Source organism: Orbicella franksi, chromosome 5 (assembly GCF_964199315.1).
Source record: "Orbicella franksi chromosome 5, jaOrbFran1.1, whole genome shotgun sequence".
Lineage (NCBI taxonomy): Eukaryota > Metazoa > Cnidaria > Anthozoa > Scleractinia > Merulinidae > Orbicella > Orbicella franksi.
The window spans coordinates 21,695,518-21,710,152 of record NC_138149.1 but is presented as its reverse complement, the minus strand read 5'-3'; the positions used below and the strand labels follow the sequence as shown (position 1 = coordinate 21,710,152).

The following is a 14,635-nucleotide window of genomic DNA, read 5'->3' as shown; positions in this document are numbered from 1 at the left end:
TTAATCTTCGAGTCATACATGGTGGACAGGCTCAAGTTTTCAAGTTTCAAGTTGTTGGTGGTACTAACAAGCCTTTACTGTCTGCCGATACTTGCCAACAGTTGGGACTTCTCAAGTTGGGATCACAAGCTGAAGTCTTATCCTTAGATGTGAAACAAGCCCCCCTAACAGCACAGAGTATCTTGCAAGATTATCAAGACGTCTTCAAAGGACTGGGACACATTGGTACCAGCAGTTTCGTAGTGGATCCCTCAGCAGTACCAGTACAGCACACCTCCAGACGTATACCTGTAGCCCTCAAGAAAGAAGTGCAAACAAAGCTTGAAGATCTAGAAAGAGGCATCATCGTACAAGAAACCGCCCCAACAGAATGGATCAGCAATATGGTTGTAGTGGCTAAACCCAGCAAGTTCTGCATCTGTTTAGACCCTCAAGAATTGAATAAAGCCATTCAGCGCCCGAAGTATCAGATGCCCACACTCGAGGAACTGCTGCCCAAGTTGTGCGAAGCCAAGATTTTCAGCACGCTAGACGCAAAAGACGGCTTTTATCAAATAAGTCTTGACGAAGCCAGCAGCAAATTGACAACATTCTGGACGCCCTTTGGTCGCTATCGCTATCTTCGAATGCCCTTTGGCGTAAGCCTTGCCCCAGAAGAATTCGAGAGGAACCTGCAGGAGAAACTGGGTGACTTGGAAGGTGTAGCAGTGATAAGAGATGACATCATCATCATGGCTTTTGGTGAGACACAAGAGCAAGCAGTCCACAATCACGAGAATTTACTCAAGCTACTAGAAAGAGCACGTAAAGTCAATCTTCGCCTGAACAGCAGGAAGATGGAGCTGAAGAAATCTGAAGTGAAGTTTATGGGATACATCATCAGTAAGGATGAACTAAAACCAGATCCGGCAAAAGTTAAGGCTGTAGTAGAAATGCCCAAGCCAACATGCAAGCAACAAGTGTTAAGTCTACTCGGGTTCGTCAACTATCTTTCAAGATTTCTGCCTTGACTCGCAGATGTAGCACAGCCTCTAAGGGACTTAACTGCAAAGAATGCTAAATTTACATGGGCTAAACAGCATGACACAGCCTTTCAGGAAGTGAAGAAGCTGGTGGTCAACCACTCCGTCCTCAAATATTATGATTGCAATGCTGAAGTCACCCTTCAATGTGATGCAAGCGAAAAAGGATTAGGCGCAGTCCTTCTTCAGAACGGCCAACCTGTAGCTTTTGCTTCAAAAACACTCACCTACAGAGAGAAGGTACGCCCAAATAGAAAAGGAGTGTCTTGCGATAGTGTTTGCCTGTCAGAGGTTCAGCCAGTACCCCTCCCGACGAGAAAAGATCACAGTAGAGTCCGACCACAAGCCTCTCCAAGCAATCTTCAAGAAATCCGTGTCAGCAGCGCCATGCAGATTGCAAAGGATGCTACTCTGCCTACAACGGTTCAATCTGTCACATACAAACCAGGTTCGAAGATGTACATAGCGGACCATCTGTCAAGGGCCTACCTCGCCAGTGTAGGAGAGGAAGACAAGGAGTTCCAAGTCTTTGCACTGGAGATTGAATCCTTAAACCCCTTGGACTCATTAACAGTGTCCCGTGAAAGGCTAGCGCAGTTGCAGAAAGCGACAGAACAGGATAAAGTTCTCCAAACCTTGAAGACTACTGTTTTGGTAGGATGGCCGGAACAGAAAAGCCAGGTACCTATTCCAATCAGAGAATACTGGAACTATCGTGATGAAATTTCTCTGCATAATGGTATCTTGTTCAAATATCAGCGTATCATCATTCCCCAGGCGATCAGACCAGAGATCATAGCAAGAAGTCACGCCAGTCACCTTGGCATCGAGTCGTGTTTGAGAAAGGCACGAGATTCAGTTTTCTGGCCTGGAATGAGCAGTGAGATCAAGGAAGTCGTCTCGCAGTGTTCTGTGTGTGCAGAATTTCAGTCAAAGAACCACAAAGAGCCCATGCAGACTTCAAAAGTTCCAGATCATCCTTGGAGCCGTGTAGCCATTGACCTGTTCACTCTTCATAAGAAAGAGTATGTCGTTTGAGTAGATTATTACTCAGACTTTGTAGAAGTCCAAGAGATAGCTGACACGACGTCCTTAACCATCACACAATTCTTAAAGGAACAGTTCAGCAGACACGGAATTCCAGACGTCCAAGTGTCTGACAATGGATCGCAGCTTGTGAGTCATGATTTCAGACGATTTGCAGAAGAGTGGGAATTTAAGCATGTGACGTCATCTCCGCATCATCACCAATCTAATGGCAAAGCAGAGTCTGCAGTTAAAGTCACGAAGAACTTGTTCAAGAAGGCCCTCCGGGATGGAAGAGATCCATGGCTTGCCTTGTTAATATACAGAAACACACCTGTTGAAACCATTGGATCAAGTCCAGCACAGAGACTCATGTCTTGAAGAATGAAGACACTCATGCCAACTGCCTCAACCTTGCTTCGCCCTCACGTTGCTGAAGGTGTTGAAAAGAAAATCAAGTTGAAAAGGCAGAAAGCAAAGAGTTACCACGATCGGACGGCACACCCACTACCACAACTAGAAGTTGGTCAAGAGGTTAGAGTAGCACCTCTTCAAAAGGGAAAGCCTTGGCAAGCTGGAACCCTTGTTGAACAGCTCTCAGACAGATCCTATCGAGTGAAGACTGGGAGTGAAACTATTCGTCGAAACAGACAGTTTCTCAAGCCTAAGGAACAGTCAGCATCAAGTATTGCTTCGAAAGTGCCACCAGAAGTTGCCAAAGAACAATTTGTTGCTGCTCCACCTGATCAAAAAGAAAACAGCTCAAACTTACCTGATCCAGCACCCCGCACCTCAATAGATCCAGTGCCTGTTGCTTCTTCGGATCCTGTTCCTGATATCTCTACTGATCACGTGCCTGTGACGCCCATGAAGTGCACCCGTACCAGAGTAGTGAAACCACCGAAAAGATTCAAGGACTTTGTTAACTGAACTGTGTGGACTCTGAGAAACCGTTTTGAGAACTTTGTTTCCGTTTTTTTTATTTCATTTCTTTTTTTATTTTATTTTTTTTGCAACCTACTAGTGTTTTATTTCATAGGTTATACTCAGTCATTTTTTTTGTAAAAGCGGAAGATGTTATGATAGCCATTGTTACTCGGATTACGTCATTGTCCGCATTGCTTTGTAATGCCCATATTTGGTATTAAACTGGAGTTGTCAGATGCACATGTCTGGTTATGACTTGTTTAACATCTATCATCACTTGAACGAAGCATATTGACCTGCAGAACGAAAATATGATAATGAAAGAAGTTAAACTGCTTTACTTCAGCAGACTCTCTTGCCCTCAGAAAAACACCCAAGCAGTCTATTGTGTACTTCTTGCTGATGTTTTTCATAAAAATCCGGTTATTTCAGCAGTGTGTTAAAAACCACTTGAAGAATAACCCAAGCTGATTTTGATACATGTTTTACAACAACATAAAAGTGTTACGTACAAGGAACTAATAATACAAGGACTTTAAACGTCTATACCCGCTTGCCCTCAGACCAACATGTAGAAGTCCACTGTTTACTTTTTGATGTTTTAGGTAAAATTGGGGTTTTTCAGGAGGGCCTCAATAAGCACTCAAAGAATAACCCAAGCTGATTTTAATACTTGTTTTACAACAACATAAAAGTGTTCCAGAGCCAAAGTTTCAAGGAATTTGGAGTTATGGCACATGTTGAAAAATATCTCTTGATTTTATTCGTAAATTAGGAATTCGACCTAGTAACTCAAAAGAAAAATTGTTTGTTTACTCTCAAATGGCATTCAAGTCAAGTTCTAACCTGTTTTGGATAGCTGAACACTTTTTCTTTCAAGAAAAGGTATCGATAAGTTTTGGTTTTCCTTTACACGCGAATGGAAATTAAATTCAGATTACTAATTTTAAGCCTTTGCGATTGGCCATTTTGGTGACCATCAACGCAAAAATTGTTTTCCTCCATTTTCTCAAATTTAAAGCACTTGAAGTTCCAAAAAACTGTATCACATATCATATCTACCTAAGGGCAATTTGTGGATGAAAAGAGAGAAAAATCGATTTTTCAACTTCTGCTCCGCTATGTTTGCTAATTAAAAAAATTCACCCTTTAATGCTAGTGGCATTCGTGGAAAGCAGTGTTTCAGTTCAATATTAATAGAAATAATTTTAATTTTAGCTGATGATTAGTTTACCGTTTTGAAATGAAGATTATCTATCTTCAGCTGTCCAGTTGAATAGTGTTTTACTTTTGCATAACTTATACAAGTAACCAGAGTGAACTGGTATTACTTTAAATCTGGATCTTTCTTGCACTGCTATCGCTGTAGGGAAGAAGTTGATAAAGAATTTGATGAGTGCAATGGGGAGGATGAAATAGATGCTAGTACTCAAGAAGAATTGACTCCAGTCGCACCAAATTCGGAACAGAACCACCAGCAATCTGTAGGCCACATAACAGCTGAATTAGAGAATTCCAGTCAAACCAAAAAATCTTCTAAATCTGTAATGAGTCAGACAGGGGAAATGAACAAATCAACCAGACCTTCTGTCCCAAAGCATGTGCCAGAGTACAGGCCTTATCAAAAGTTCTCAAGGGATGTGAAGAGGACCAGTATGATGAAGAACTTGGTCTTATCAAAGGAACCAAAGTTATCTGTTCTCTGGATCTTTTAATCCAAGAGTTGAGAGGAAGTTGTCAGCATCCTGGATGTATTCATGACACAACAGTGGATTACACTTTGCGTGGTACTAGTGCCATGATTTGTTGCAACTGCCCTGCTGGTCATATTGCAGGTTTGTACCTCAGGTGAGGTGAATAATGTTTTGTCAAACAACTTTCAGGCTGCTGCTGCTATGTTATTGTCTGGCAATAACTTCACTAAAATTGAAAAGTTTGCAAATTTCACGGGGCTGTCATTTATCTCTCCTTCAACTTTCTTCAGGGTACGGATGCTGTATTGTGTATCTGTTATTGAGGAATGGTGGCAATGGATGAGAGGGGAGCTTGTCATTGAATTTCAGAATGAAGAATTGGTGTTGAGTGGTGATGGCTAATGTGACTTGCCTGGATTTTCAGCAAAAAATCTTTGCTACTAACTGATGGAAGTGGTTTCAGTATACATTTTGCGGCGATGACAAAATCAGCATCGGACCAGACGGGATCACCGATCGGATCATGGACCAGATCACGGACTGGATCAGGGACTGGATCACAGATCGGATCACGGATTGAATCACGCACCGGATCACGGATCGGATCATGGAACGGATCACGGATTGGATCACAAAAACAAAACAAAGTTTTAAAGAAAAAAATCAAAAAAAGTCAAATCATTTATAAGATGATAACAAATAAAAAACAAAAGTGAAAAACTAAAATATGTTAAATGAAAATAAGAATCCCGAATTTGACGCAATGACATATTACAAAGAATGACAAGAAGAGTGGAAAACAAGGCCAAAAGGCTTTCTCTAGTCATTTTATCCATTTCTGGACAAGAACTCTGTTGATGAAATAGCACCCTTCCCAAGGGTTTATGCATCACTGGTTTCCTCCCCAAGGGACAATGAACAGTGAAGTCGTAGCTACATATTTGCATTCCGTGCCCTTTGCAGAGTACACTTCTCTAAAGAAGACCGAAGAAGGCAGTCGAAAATTGAGTTTAAATGTTTTGTTAGATCTGTTCTAAACTCCTTGTTTAGAACTTCAAATTAACCAGTTTGAAATGATTAATAATAAAGACCCCCAGTGGTCTGAAAACCAGAATTTTCACAGTATAAATTTATTTTAATTCACATTGTCTTTGGCGTCTCATTCATTCTTCTCACAATCCAAAAATCGAACTTTCACGGTTTGCCTTTTGCTGTTTATTTGTGAAAGTGAGTTGTTTGTTCCCTGTTATGGGGAAGTAATCAATTTTGTCTATTTTTCTGATTTACTTATTCGATGTTTCGAGGAAAAGTAAACTGAATCAAGAGTAATCAGGCCGTTGCTTAATCTCTCTGTTAAGCACTTCAGTATGTGGTACGAAGAAGAAAAAGATGCCAAAGCGAGATCAAATATTAAACATAGCTGTTTAATACACTGATTTACTGATCTACTGATATTGTACATATGTCAGTTATCAATCACTGATCCAGGTTATCCTTGCTGGTTTGTCGCTGTGGTTTTTAATTTTAAACAGATATGTTTCTGCGTGCATCTCATTCATTCCTTCCTTCATTCCTTCGTTCATCAATTCATTGATTGATTGCTCATTTATTCATTCACTCCTTGCTTGCTTGATTCCTTCTTTCACTCCTCCATTCATTCCATCCATCATCAATCATTTATGTATTTAATCCTTTTAAGTTCATTTTTTCTTCTAACTTTCTCATGTGCTTATACTGTTTTCTTAGCTAGATTTTTTAGGGACTTAAGGAGCAACTTTGTAAAAGACATATGGATAACAAATATTTTTGAAACAGCTCTGCAGACAAAAATAACGTCCAAAAGCTGCCAAACATCAAAACAGATATAAACTTGTGGAAATTTGCATTTGATCAGATAAGCTTGTGGTTATGAGATAATTATCAATCTGCTAACTTGACAGCAAGATTCTGTTTGTCCTCCAGGTGTTTCAATTTTCCTCGCATTTGTGTTCAAGTTTTTTGCCTTATCAGAAAATTCACTTTTTTTACAGGAAGCCGAGTTCATGACATAATTATACAATACTGTGGTGTGTTCAGTGGTAGGAGATACAGTAGTTGCACCAATCAAGGAAATGACAAACATCATCAATCATGTTTCTTCCGTGGTCCATGATCCATCCAATAGTGTTGTACTTCTTTCACTCAAGTCATTTGCACTATTTGCCCTTTTATACGCAATTGGTGTGGTGTGTGGAGAATTGTTTATTGTCCATAACCTTTTGGGCTTTGCTTGATGAATATTTCCACAATTCACACGTGAGCATGTTTCATCACAGCCTTTATGCACGTGTAGACATGGACACTTTGACTTCCGTTTTCCATCTCTAACTTCGTGAATGTATTGGGGATCAGATTTTGCCTTAGAAGTCCCACATCTACAGGCAATTTTGAGACTCTCATTTGCAACTGCAACCCTCTTGACATTTCCATCCTTTACAGCAGCAGTCTCTGGTGCACGAGATTCCTAGACCAACGCATGGGCATCGGTTACGCAATAGCTGTGTAGGCAGGCATGAAGACTGTGCTTTTCTGTCGTTGTTTTTTCCACACTAGCATCTTGTGATACCTTTGATTTCTTTGTGATCTGCTTTGTTTTAGGAAATAAAGAAATATACTCTATTTTACAAACATTTTCAAAATGTAATAGTAAATATTAGTTATTGTAATAGGACTGAGTGGAGTCCAATTCGGTCTGTAATCATATGAGTGAGAACATAATTGGACGACCACGCAGCGGGAGTCCGATACAGACTGCATTGAATGATCTGATTTCCAATTAATCATAAAAATTACAATTTCCGAGAAAAGAACATCCAAGTTATGAAAAAAGGGAAAATTTGCATTAAAAGACTGACAAAAAAATTCTCCATTTTGAGGAAAGCCCCAGTTTAGGAGTCTGTACACTGTTTCTGTGCTGATTGAAACCGGGGTTGTGATTGTTTAATTTAAACTACAACTCTGAATGTGACTGGTTGATTTAAACAACAACTTTGAATGTGATTGGCTTATTGAACTGTCCAATAAAAAAACTGTCCGATAACAACTTGGCAATTGAATTAGCGGAAAATAGGCATTTTTTAAACCAATCACAATGGAAGAAATTTTTATTGTTATGATTCATAGGCTAACAAAATTGGTGTCGTCTGATAACAATCTCTTTGTTATAAGAACATCTTAATTTTTAGCTTAGGCTGGACTGATCTAGAGCTGATCACTGTTATTTTTCGGTGATTTGACCCCAAAGACGTTCTTCAGCTAATGTTATGTTGCATGACAGCATGGATCAGTAAAGCATTAATGTGGACATGAACAGGAAACCTAGTGTATTATTATTTATATGGCACAAATGAATATTTGTGTATGAACACATGCGCCTTAACATAAGACCAACTGAACCAAAGTGTTTTTTTCCTTAATTTATCATGTTCTTGAAATTTTGGTCAGTCAGTTGTATAAGAAAGTAAAATAAAAGGAATGTGCAGGGCTAATTTATGGTAGTTTCAGATGTACGATCTTTTCCAAAATCTTGAGAAAACATTCAGTTCCCACCAAACAGTTTTTCAAATCGTTGCTAAAACAAGTCTTCAATTTCCAAACCAGACTTATTATTATCGTGATTTTCTTCGCTAACCTGTCTGTTTTTTCCTGCGAAATAGAGTTTTGATTCTAAGTTTAATAACTTGGCTGTGACAGTATAAAGGCTTACCTCTTTCGTTTTCTATTTTATTCATTCCATCATAATGCCCAGCTCCCAAGGCCGTAAAGGCTATGAATAAAGGCTGCTCAGTTACACTTTCATCTGGTATCAGGGGAAGGTACGGGGTTCCGACAATGCTGATAACGACCATAATCGACACACGCAGGATATCAGAGCACACCTTGATTACCAGGTTACCCACTTCTCCACAAAAAGTGCCCTCTTCTCTAAATCTTTCCATTTCATCATTTAAATCGAGAGGCGGAAATCCAATTAATATTTGGTAAGAGTTATTGTTTTGGATGTGATCAACAAATATCTGGCGCAGCTGGAATACATCTTCGTCAATGCTGATCCCTAGTCCAAGCCAGGTGATCTGTGACGTCACTGCGGGAGCCTGGGGAAAGAAATTTTAATGCCGTATCCCATTAACCAACGCATGCACCAATTCAATCTGTTTTCGAATCATGGCAGCCGGTCGGCTACCATGCGGGAAGGGTTGCGACATAGAAATCGTTCTATGGAAGACAGATATTTATTCTAAATTAGACTGAAAGTGAAAGGTCAAAAGCCTACTTACTGGGATGTCTTCTGTGAGTCAAATCCTCGTATAATTCTTTCGGATTTCGTCAGCGCTCGATTCTTTCCCGTGGGAGAGTGTTGAATTTACATGTACATTGAATCAGTGAGTACATTTTGACGACGTACTCAGTTTTATTCTGCGGTAGAAGTGTTGTTAACAGATCTAAACAAGCTAGCTTTCCGGCTCTGAGGAGAGTCGGATCTTTCAGGATCGGATATCTTTCCTCGGGATTTCCATGGATGTGCGAACTTGGTGGGTAAGTTGCCTGTAGGTCTCCATTGGCTGCTCGCTTTAAGGGTGGAATTTTTAGTAGCAGCTCTTTCAACTGGCTGAATTTTGACTCTCTTTGATGCATCAGTCCTACTGTAATCCGGTATGGTGGTTTGTCACTAGACAGGATACATTGCTCTGTCCATTTACCACTTGATTTCTGGTTGACGTCTGCTTCAATGATAGAACTCTGTGTAGCCAAGTGCCTGCGAATCTTCCTCTCCATCTTTTGTTGTGACTTGACATCTAGAACTATGGAATCTTCAGTAATTTCCAAACCAGGAACGTCAGAGACTTTCATAACTATGCAGGATTTTTAGTGTACCGGTAGCCCTCTTTTTATTTCTAAATATCCTAAAAAGGGTGCAAACTTGTGAAAGACATGCACATTATTTCCTAATTTTAAAAGTATTTTGACGATTTTTGAAAAGGGCACTTTATGCTTTGGTTTTTGTTATTCGTATTGTGTAGTTCTAGGAAAAATCCATAACCACCCTACAGATCCCTACCTCCATTGTTTCAAGGAAAGTAAAGCTAGAGAAAAAATTTTCGTGCCTTGGTGGGTTTTTTCTGGCACAATACAATCACTGTCAGTGTAAACTAGTTTGGAAAAGCACATTTTACCTGCTGCAATTTTTGCAATTCGCAAACATAGCGTTTCCGCTGATTGAATGCCAAGGTGAGCAGTACCAGCGTAGTATTCAGAAAGGGGTGTATCATTCAAATTTTTATGCCCAGTGTTCCCTAGATTTGTTTGGCAAACTCTCTGTGCTTTTCTTTGGTGGGGGCTTTTCCACACACTTCAGTCTCAATTTTTTTCTGGCAATTCTCTGCATCTGAAACTGTCCAAAATGGTTCTGCACAGATGATCTTCATGTTACCCAGTTGGATCTGGTGCTCTGGGGCTTCTGGCATTGGATAAGTGGATTTGGCAGATGAACTACCAGTAGATAATCTCCTCTCCTTACCATCCCCGTGTTCATCTAATAATTTTTAATTTCTTGCCCAGTCACTGAGTGTTAAATTGTTTTTAGCTCTTTAAGTTGTTTATAAAAAGCTCGACCACATTTTCTTGTTGTCTCATAGGCATCATTCCCCAACCAAAGAGCACCAGTTGAAATGTACTTCTCAATGTCAACATGACCTAAAAACACTTCTCCAAATTCATTGAATTCTAGTAAGACCAATTTGTTTCAGTAATTCTTGGCAGGTGTCATTCAGATGACCAAAAATCTCATCCTTACTTAAAATTGGATTGATGCCAATGGGCCCTTCCAATTTTTCCCCCACTTGTTTCTCAGTACATTTTGTGTTTCTTTTTGTCCAATCGTAAGTGACCTCACAATTCCACAACAAAATTCCATAAATGCTGAGTGCTGTTTTCTAAAAACACAAGGCATAACAACTTCCTTGAAAAAAGAACCATTGTCAATTTTGAGGAGCTAGTCACAAGAATAAGGTTTGTTCTTTTGAACTACTTCAGTTAACACTTGCCTCTGATTATAGAAACCAGTGCTTGGTGAGGGCTCTGGACAAAACAGCGCTTGAAGTTCTGGGTAGTGCAGGGACAGTTCATTTCTGAACTTGCATAATTTGCTGTGAAAATCCCGAGTTCCAACAGTTCCGTGCAGTACAAAGTTGACGGGTGACACAATTTTGGTAATCCTTGGTAAAACTAAATCCACAAGTTCTTCATCGTTCAGAGAGTTCAGCCACTCGCTGACCCTTTGCTTCCTTGAATAAGGATTACTCTTGTCTAGAAATTTATCTGTGCATTGTCTAAATGAAACCCGTTTCCGGGAGGTTGGCAAGCTACCCGGTTTGTGCTCCGGATAAAGATGAAGATGTAGGCTTAAACTCGTTTTGTTTTTGTAAAATTTACCAGTTTTGAAATGGGAAATGAAGACGAATTACTGACTCGGTGGTAAGCACATTTTCCTTAGCTTGACAAGATATCCAAACAAACAATAAAAAGCCATAATAAAAACAATTAGCCGGCAAAAGAAACAATACTTAAGTATGAAGGTGAATTAATCAACATGACATGAGCGTGGGACAGAGAAAAAATTCTGAGTCCCCGACGGAATCGAACCCATGACCTCCCGAACACCGGGCGGGTGCTCTATCCACTGAGCTAGAGAACTCATGGAGAGCAAGGTCATTTAACTGAGTTCATATATGATAGGTGTCCTGCATACTGCTAGGATCAATGCTATCGAATTCATTGTGAGTACTCATAAGTTAATAAAGATGGTGAATTTTAAGCTCGGTAATGAAATGTGAAGGTGAATTAATCAACATGACACGAGCGTGGGACAAAGAAAAAATTCCGAGTCCCCGACAGGAATCGAACCCATGACCTCCCGAACACTGGACGGGCGCTCTATCCACTGAGCTACGAGAACTCATGGACAGCAAGGTCATTTAACTGAGTTCATATATGGCAGGTGTCCTGCATACTGCTAGGATCAATGCTATCGAATTCATCGTGAGTAGTCATAAGTTAATAAAGATGGTGAATTTTAAGCTCGGTAGTGAAATGTGAAGATGAATTAATCAACATGACACGAGCATGGGACAAAGAAAAAATTCTGAGTCCGCGACAGGAATCGAACCCATGTCATGGGTTCACCATCTTTATTAACTTATGACTACTCACAATGAATTTGACAGGACACCTATCATATATGAACTCAGTTAAATGACCTTGCTCTCCATGAGTTCTTGTAGCTCAGTGGATAGAGTGCCCGCCCGGTGTTCAGGAGGTCATGGGTTCAATTCCTGTCAGGGACTCAGAATTTTTTCTTTGTCCCACACTCGTGTCATGTTGATTAACTCACCTTCACATTTCATTACCGAGCTTAAAATTCACCATCTTTATTAACTTATGAATACTTAAGTACTTGCCGCGTCAGAATGCCCGCAAGAATTGTGCCACCCGCGACAATGGAACTGACTTTGAGAGAGCAACAAAGGCTCCATCGAAACTTCTTTAAAATCAGCACATAAAAAATAAACTTAAGACAAACACACCATTCCCAAAAACCAATAACAGCTTTCATACAAGTAACATTTACTGTTGATAAAGCCAATGTCCAGTACATAACAAAGAAATAAAAAAGCTAACTTCATACAACGCAGGAGTACATCGAGCTTACGTTTGGATTGTCTGCAACGCTCCTCGCCAAAAGTTGTCAAAGTATTCAACAACGTAGAGTTTCTCTTCTTGGCAATAACTGCATTGTACAAGCTACCCAGTGACAAGTATTCTCACTCGTTGATGGCGAAGTATTTTAAAACATCGAGATTACATCACGCCGACCAGCCGCCATGATTCGAAAACAGATTGAATTGGTGCGCGTATTGGTTTATGGGATACGGCATTAAAATTTCTTTCCCCAGGCCCTCGCAATGACGTCACAGATCACCTGGAGACTATGTAAATATTGCATAAGTAACTCTTCATGCTCTATCTACTCTTTAGTTTTTCCTTGTATCCTTCTGAAAGCACAGTCTCCGTCGCCGGCAATGGGATTTATTGTTCGATTAAATGACAATAGATTTCTTGGAGGCAAATTCGTATCCAATGCGGCCATATTTGAAATGATGTCATTGGCAACTAAGACTTACTTCATACTGCTGACTTGCATAACTGGTAGTTCATATACATCAACACACCTGTTGTTACAATTAGCATTAATAGAGTCTAAAATGTTATGCATCATCCTAGTTTGCCTTAAAAGCAATGCCGATACTGTCTTGTTACACATATCCCCAATGTTTTCTAAAATGACAATGTCATCTGAAGTTTTGTCACCCTTATCTTCATTGCCTGTGCCTTGTGATTTCCGTACACTGCTCAGTGTCATTTTTTCCATGCATTCAGACTTAAAATGAGGAACATGCTTCTTCTGTGCTTGTTGAACTTCTTCATTGGAATTCAACATTCGAACAAATGGAATTACTCTCGAGTTTCCTTTGTGTTGAATCCCTTTTCTTTTGCTGTTTACTCCATAAAACAGAAGGCTTAGAAGCGCCACTATTTATTCAGGACCAATCATTGTAACACCAGCAACCAGTGAGTTATTAAGAGTATGATGCAGGCTTTCACTGCGTTCTGTCCCGTTACATCCATTATCAATATGCTTGCGTACATTTTCAATCTCTATTAGAGTGTTACCTAGGTTATTTCCCTCTAAAATATCTTTCCAACCTTTCAGAAAATTATTTAGATTCTCATTAAGAATGTTTGGTCGAGGTGTGGGTGATGTGCGTCGATCTCCAAAATCACCATTAGCACAGAATATCTGTCCAAATTCTTTAGAAAACCTTGTGGAGAATTCGGTTCCTTTTGGAATAGTTCTCATAACTCTTTGAACGCCGTGGAACAGGTCTAGTTTTACTTTTACTCCAGGGAACACTGACTGGTAAAGTGCCCTCACTTTACAGCAATCGTCCACAATAACAAGTTTTAAACCTGGCTCTCCAATAACATCTCTGATCTCTTCAAAAGCTGTAGTCCTTGTAAGCTGCAATCTAATCATTTCTCGACAGTCATTTAACACTATAAAAATATTTTGGAACTGCTTAACAAAAGTATTATCGCATCCCCTGTGCAGGCTGATCTGCGAAACATAACCAGAGGGAAACAATCGATACCATACAAGTGAGGAATACTCTCCATTATTGCACCAGAAGCCGACAAGTATCTATGCGACATTCCCTTGTGACAGCAAATATAATGTCTCTGTATTATTAGCACATTTTGTCCTATATCATATGCAATTCGTGGATTTCTCGGACTTTTCTTTTCTACTTCCTCATTAAAACTTCCAGCCCTCAAGGCATATCCATGTTCTGGGCACATTACCTCTACTCCATAATGATATATGGGGCACCACATGAAAATCTTGGGCAACAAAAAATCTTCAACACTCTCTCCAATGCGTGGGGGAAGGATGATGTTGTCAAAGCTTCTACTAACAGGATTTTCCTTGAATTTGTCGACAAGCTTCTTGACATAAATCGCTGCTCTTTTATCTACATGTAACTGGACTGCATCGAATGACCAAATCTGAAGGATGTAAAGGCAGAGAATGAAGACCCTTTTGGACATTTTTCTTTTCATGGCAGAAATTATCAACTGCGTCAACTGTTATTCATTGCCAGGACAGCGTTTAAGTGAAACTCTAGACTGCCTACTTATTTTATTTTCTCATTATCTTTCCCTGTTAGGCCACCGCAACTTCTGCTTTTCTGGCCTCTTCACCTTTGTTTGCGGATTGCAAAACAAAAGGTGAAGCACTTTTGCCAGATTGCAAGCTCAAGGAGTGTCATGCCCTCAAGTGTCAAGGTTAGAAAGTTAGTTGCAAGAAAT

General features: G+C 39.9%; 1 protein-coding gene and 1 pseudogene across 1 annotated transcript in view; both read right to left on the bottom strand.

Moving 5' to 3' along the window:
* LOC145486742 (uncharacterized) overlaps nt 1-14,635 on the bottom strand; it is a 307,059-nt gene that overhangs the window by 89,827 nt on the left and 202,597 nt on the right. The window lies entirely within an intron of this gene.
* Nucleotides 8,084-13,205, bottom strand: LOC145487861 (uncharacterized; annotated as a pseudogene).